Source organism: Osmerus eperlanus, chromosome 3, assembly GCF_963692335.1.
Source record: "Osmerus eperlanus chromosome 3, fOsmEpe2.1, whole genome shotgun sequence".
Taxonomy (NCBI): domain Eukaryota; kingdom Metazoa; phylum Chordata; class Actinopteri; order Osmeriformes; family Osmeridae; genus Osmerus; species Osmerus eperlanus.
The window spans coordinates 17,819,123-17,825,689 of record NC_085020.1 but is presented as its reverse complement, the minus strand read 5'-3'; the positions used below and the strand labels follow the sequence as shown (position 1 = coordinate 17,825,689).

Sequence of the window (6,567 nt, the reverse complement as noted above, 5' to 3'; positions counted from 1 at the left end):
GGAAACATTCGCATCACTGATAAACACGTCTTTTATCTATTCCACAGCGTTGTTGTGACTGGCGAGGTTGCTGGGGGGGGGGGGGGGGGGGGGGGGCTGGGCAGAATAATAGTTGTGCAACCACACACATGTCAGCCTGTTGGTTTCCAGGAGAGAAAGAAGAGCTCTCCTCTCTGCCCCTCTCCTCCCCTCTCCCCTCCCTCTCCTCCCCTCTCCCTCTCCTCTCCTCTCCTCTCTCCCCTCCCCTCCCCTCCCCTCCCCTCCCCCTCTCCTCTCCTCTCCTCTCCTCTCCTCTCCTCTCCCTCCCCTCCCCCCTCCCCTCTCCTCTCCTCTCCTCTCCTCCCCTCCCTCCCCTCCCCTCCCCTCCCCCTCCCTCTCCTCTCCTCTCCCCTCACCACACCTCCCCTCTCATGTATCCTCTCCTGTGTGAACTTTGGTTCCAGTTGTAGGTCACCACGTTAGGAGAGAAACTGTGGAAACAACATGTGGAATCCATTTGTAGTCCCGGGGCATTCCTCCACCATCCAGGCAGGCCTTAGCTAGGGGGTGTTGGGACAGGGGGGGGGGGGGGGGTGTTGAAGGGGTCTAATGTTTGCTAATGTCTGTCCAGGTTTTAGACAATAACTCCTCTCGATTAGGTGTCTGAGACTTGGCCTGAGCATAGCCAAAGAGGACCAGGACCGAGACTGGGGCAGCCATGGATGGACTGAGGAGTAAACACAGCTGTCAGGTTGATTAGTCAGTGGAGTACGGGTGCTGGGATGGCTCAAAAGTCCTTGTGAAAATAGCTGCCATCAGATTCGCTGCTGTGGTTGTGAGAAGCGGAGGATGGAATCTGGAATGGGTTGACGTAAGTGAGTTCGGAAAGAAATGGAAGTAACAGCTGGATGTTGTGTGTAGGGCGTGCGTCTGTTCCTGTGAGGTTGTGTGTATGTGAAGGTGTACATGTGGATACAGTGAAGTCACCTTCCATGCTGCCATGTTGGAGACTTTGCTCATGTCAGCGCTAACACTGAGGGAGCCAGGAAGAGAGGCCACTTTGTGATGCTGTGAGAGAGATAGGACTCTGAAAGACCATTAAAACACTCAGGAAAGTGGGTCTGTGTGTGTGTGTGTGTGTGTGTGTGTGTGTTGAGAGAAAGCAGGAGAGTGCGAGCAAAAGGGAAAAAGAGAGAGAGGAGTGCTTAAGTGTGCAGTAATGTAAAGAGAAGGTGGGTCAGTGTCACAGGCTACGTGTAGGTGTATGTGTGCATGTGTGTGTGTGTGTGTGTGCGCACCTGCATGTATGGAATCTGCGTGTACGAGAGAAAGCTTGAAGTAGTGAAGCTAACCCTTAATCTATTACTATTACAGGAGGGTTCATGTTGCTGTGTGTTTTCTGCGTGTGTTCCTGTGTTTGTGCGGGTTCAAGGGTGTGTTAGGGTGTGTTCTCGTGTGTTTAAGAGTGTGGTGTTTTTTTGTATTTGACAGTGCGTGTTCCGGTATGTATTTGGATGTTTTCCTGTGTGTATGCCGCAGTTGTTAAACATCTGGGTCGATCTTGAGTGCATGTGAGTGCATGTGTTTTTCTTATACTGTATACATTTGACAGCCTATTGTAAATGTGTGTGTGTGTGTGTGTGTGTGTAGTTTGTGTGTACTCTGTCCTCCTCAACTGTGGGGTGAGGTTCTCCAATGCTTCACACACAAAACACACACACACACACAGATATAGCCTGGAGGGGATAAAGCAGCAGCCTACTCTAAGGATCCCCCCATTAGGACAGGAGTGTACAGATATCCCTAGAGACAGGAGAGAGAGACAGGAGAGAGACAGAGAAACAGAGACAGAAAGAGAGAGAGAGGAGAGAGAGAGAGAGAGAGGAGAAACCAGAGAGAAAGAGAGAGAGAGAGAGAGAGAGAGAGAGAGAGAGAAGAGAGAGAGAGAGAGAGAGAGAGAGAGAGAGAGAGAGAGAGAGAGAAGAGAGAGAGAGAGAGAGAGAGAGAGAGTAGAAGGAGAGGAGGTAGGGGTGGGGGTGAAATTGAAGAGTGGACTACAGGCATTGGTTGCTCTATCCTTTGCCTCTCTCTCTTTCTCTCTCTATCTATATCTCTCTCTTTCTCTCTCTATCTCTCTCTCTTTATCTTTCATTCTATCTGAGCCCTTCTCCAGTCCAGTGACTTCCAGCTCTATCATAAAGCAGCCACTACTGCTCCAAGGTCCAGCACCAATCATTTGGTTTTCCGGTCTTTCATTTGACATTATTGATCATATTGAATACCTAATCAATCTTAACATGATGACTTTTACTATGTTTCAATACCTTTTCCTCAGCCTGTCCAGATGGCTATTATGGTAGGCATGTTAGTTAGTGAAAAAAGAAAGATGGAGAGAGGTGGGGATGGAGAAAGAAAAGGGGGAGAGAGATAAAGGGGTGAAGAGAGAGAGAGCGGTACAGAGATAGAGAGAGAGGTGGAAGAGAAAGAGAGAGATGTGTTTGGATGGTGGGATAGAGAGAGAGAGAGATAGAGAGATAGAGAGAGAGAGAGAGAGAGAGAGAGAGAGAGAGAGAGAGAGAGATGAGAGAGAAGAGAGAGAGAGAGAGAGAGAGAAAGAAAGAAAGAAAGAAAGAAAAGGGGATGAAGGAAGAGTAAATACGACAATGGAGTCACTGAGTGCACGGTGTATTGATCGCTAATTGGTAACCTCCCTCTGTCCCCAAAACCCTCATGCACACACATGTAGCTGTGCACGCACAAACACACTCGTGGGCGGGCGTGCACATGCATAACGTTCACACACATGCATATGATGATTGTATAATCTCATCATCTCAAGTGCCAGTCAATGTTGCCCTTGACCAAGAAGGTTCCCAGCCAACTGTTTGCTATCAAAACGTACATAACATCTCAGTTTGCTCAACCTGCTCGTCATTTATTTATCGTCAAGTATATTCATACGTTTGTGTCGTGTGTGTGTTTGCATTTGTGTGTGTGTGTATGTAGGTGGCCTCTCATGCCGTGCTCAGTTATCAACTCTGTAGAGATTAGATGATCACCAATGCAGTATCCATATTACTGACTAGACTGACTTTTTCCCTGTAACTGCCTTATTTGCTTTTTTTCCCCCAGATCTAGGGTACATGATGCAATCAGATGTCAGACTGTGATGTTTACCTCTCAGGAGGGCTGAGTGTGTGTGTGGGCATGATGTGCATGTATGGGCATGTGTGTGTGTGTGGCGGTGGGGGTGTGGTGGGTTCATCCATCTTCTCTGTGATGAACATGCTGTGCTTCTTAATCAGGGATACACCAATGTCTAGCAAAAGAAGGGTGCATGCGCGCGTTTGTGCCTGCGTCCATGCTTGTGTATGTGTAAAACAGTCACCAAGGTGGCTGCAGGCAAAGGTCACAAGGTTGTGTGTGTGTGTGTGTGTGTGCATGCTTGTGTCTGTGTGTGTGTGGCAAGCACAAAAACACAATCTCAGACACAGACTAAAACACAGAAACACAGGCATACAGGCACACAAGACCTGGCTTGAGAAAAACCCTTCATCTTTCCCCTTGAGGCTCATGTACATGCTGACACTGTTTAACTCACGCTGTAGACCAGTTGCACGCGGTTGGCCATCTTTGCCACCCAAAAGTGTGTTTGCAGAGACTGAGCAAAGTTCGCCTTGAAGCTCCAAAGGGAGTAGGGGGAGAGGATTGGAGGTGTCAAGCGCGGTGTAAGTCTCCCACAAACCACCAGAATCTTACATGTACACAATGGTTGATGATGTGGTCATCTTACAAGCACTTCTTCAGATTTGTATGCTTTTTGGTGCTTTCTTGTTTATTATTCATTGTAAAAAAAAACAACTGTGCCCTGTGTAAACAACTGTGCCCTATGGCTAGTTGGAAATATAGTTTTCAACTCCAATGTTGACACAATTCTGGAAGCAGTCATCAACTTACTGGCCCATGAAAATGCAACAACTACATTCTCCGGTTGCACCCATCCTTTTGTCAGGAAAAGAACACAAACATAATGTATAAAGATTAATTTAGCAGGCCACTGTGGGTCAAGCTAACATACCACTCAGCAACTCAGGCGAAGAGAGTAAGGAGCAGGGAGGAAAACATGGAAAATGTTGGTTACTCAGCAAAAATTCATGGCTTGGAAAATGACTTTTTCCTAATTGTTATCTGGAAACAGTAGAATACTAGGGTTTAGGGCTGCTGATCACCTTTCCTTTTTTGTGTGGTTAGCCCTAGAACCACTGCAACATTAGCATGAGCCTGGGTTTATGTTCACCTACACCTACTACAGAACTCAGTGACCCGGTGGGAGAGAGAGCGAGAAAGAGAGTTTGAAAAAAGGTCACGGTGTGTGTGCGGATAGCAAGTATACTATTTGTTTATACTGTAAGTGTGTAAGTGGCAGTCAAATATAGTTGATGGTTCTGTGTATGTTTTTGCAAGTGTGAGTGTGTATGTGTGTGTGTGCATGCTCACGTGTGAGAGTGGACACAGCGGAATTGAGCTTCATCCGGCTACCTCATCCACTTCATCCCGACAGGATTACTGACACAGGATCCCCCTGTCAGAAATAGCCCCGGCCCAAGGGCAATCCACAGGAATATGGGAACTTCCATGGACATGGCATATATGTGAATGAGTGTGTGCATATGAGTATTCAGAATGTGCATGTACTGTATGTGTGTGACTGTGTTTGTGATTGTGGGTTATGTGGGTGAAGGGTGATGTGTCTACGTGTCTTTTTTAAGTGTGTGTGTGTGTGTGTGTTTGGATGTGTGTCTATAAATGGAGCCAGTTTCCTCCCAGGTGCAGAGGCCCTGACTGGGGTTCTAAGGACATGGACTGGAGTCTATGTGTGTGTGTGTGTGTGTGTGTGTGCGTTACATGTATTTCCTTCTGGACTCTGTTCCTTCTGATAGTCAGGCCTGTCAAAATGTCAATTTGATTCGTTTTTGGATATTATTGTAACAGTATTGATGTATTCATCACTACCAGGGATTTGCTTTTGATGTTCTGAAAGCGTACTGTGCATGTGCTGTTTTAGTAGCACCTGGTGTCAGACTAATAGAGTTGTGTGTGGGGAATGCAAAGCAGATGTGAAATGTGTGTGTGTGTGTGTGGTTAAAGAGAGTGAGGTGCAATGACTCTGGTGCTGTCTGGAGCACTTGACAAACAAAAGGTGTTGGTGGTACAAACTGTTACTAGACTACAGTATGTTTAGTCCCTAACTGTTTAAGAGAGCCAGCTTCACACAGAAAAAGAAAATGGCAGCTACTATAAAGGGTACATGTGACTAGAGTGGACAGACACTCAATCAGAATTGATTGTCTGATATGATCTGTGTGTGTGTGGCTGTTCACCCTGTTCCTGGCCCGAGTCTCTCAAAAGAGGAGAGAACAGCAGAAGTGCAAGGACAGAGAGCACCTAATAATAGATGGACAGAAGAAGAAGTCCTCTTTCTGCTTGTCTGCCTGTCTGTCTGTCTGTCTCTGTCTGTCTGTCTGTCTATCTGTCTGCCTGTGTGTCTGCCTGTCTGCCTGTCTGCCTGCCTGTCTGTCTGTCTATCAGCCTGTCTGTCTGTCTGTCTGTCTGCCTGTCTGTTTGTCTTCATTGACAAACCGGTGTACAAAGGTGCATTCGATGAGTCACTCCAAAAGTCTTCTTCTCTGTTCCCCCTTTTAGCAGTGCATGTCTGTAGTGTTGCTGTTCCATGTTCTGTATAAGGATGAGAGCTAACGCCTATTTCCATATCCGTTTTTTTGTTTTTACTCCATATCTGTATATGCTTCTGTACTATCATGTTCTGATGCTTACTCTGGGCTCCCCGGTACTGATTTTAGAAGCTGCAGCACTCAGCTTGCTTGAGTCCGGTACGAAATTGTCCCAGAAGACATAGCTCTTTAGCTCCACTGCAGCCAAAGAAAACACGCCTTATGGAATGGAAATTTTGAGGCCATTCACCAAGAGCCAGAAAAGAAAAATTTAACTGAAGAAAAATTTAACTGAAGAAAAAAAACATGTCCATCCGAGTCCATCCAGGGGTGAGGGACTAGGGGATATACACACAAACACACACACTGACAAGCGCACGCACAGAAGGCACACACACTAACACACAAACATTTACAAACAAATACTACAGACTGAGTGTGTGAGGAAGTGAATTGTAGAGAGTTAACCAGAGTTTAGCCATTGGGGACAGGAAGGATCTTGTAACGTTTGAACAAAAATCTTGTAACATTGTAACAGTTTGAGCAATAACAAGAATAGACTAGGTAAAATTCCCTGATGAAAATGATATCAAGCCCTACTGACATGTTCCATTTGGGAGCCCCCAAAAGTAATATGTGGAGGCTCCTATAGATTTATGTAAAGACCCCCATAGTTTCATTCCCTGTTGGTGTTGCTTTAGAATTGTCTTGTTATGTGGTACTGCTTCAAGCTAGTTGTTGGACTGGGCACTCTGGACTGTGCAACACAGTGTTAGAGGAAGTAAAGCAATCACTAGGACTAAAGCTGGGCTAGGGATAGGGCTAAGGCTAGAGATAGGGCTAGAGATAGGGTTAG

At 46.3% G+C, this 6,567-nt stretch overlaps 1 protein-coding gene across 1 annotated transcript in view; it reads left to right on the top strand.

Moving 5' to 3' along the window:
- The first annotated feature begins 829 nt into the window (after positions 1-829).
- The window catches only part of klf12b (Kruppel like factor 12b), a 30,789-nt gene continuing 25,051 nt past the window's right edge, over positions 830-6,567 (top strand). Inside the window, exon 1 of the mRNA XM_062457653.1 lies at positions 830-850. The gene's annotated coding sequence lies outside the window, so the exon portion shown is untranslated. The remainder of the gene's footprint in view (positions 851-6,567) is intronic.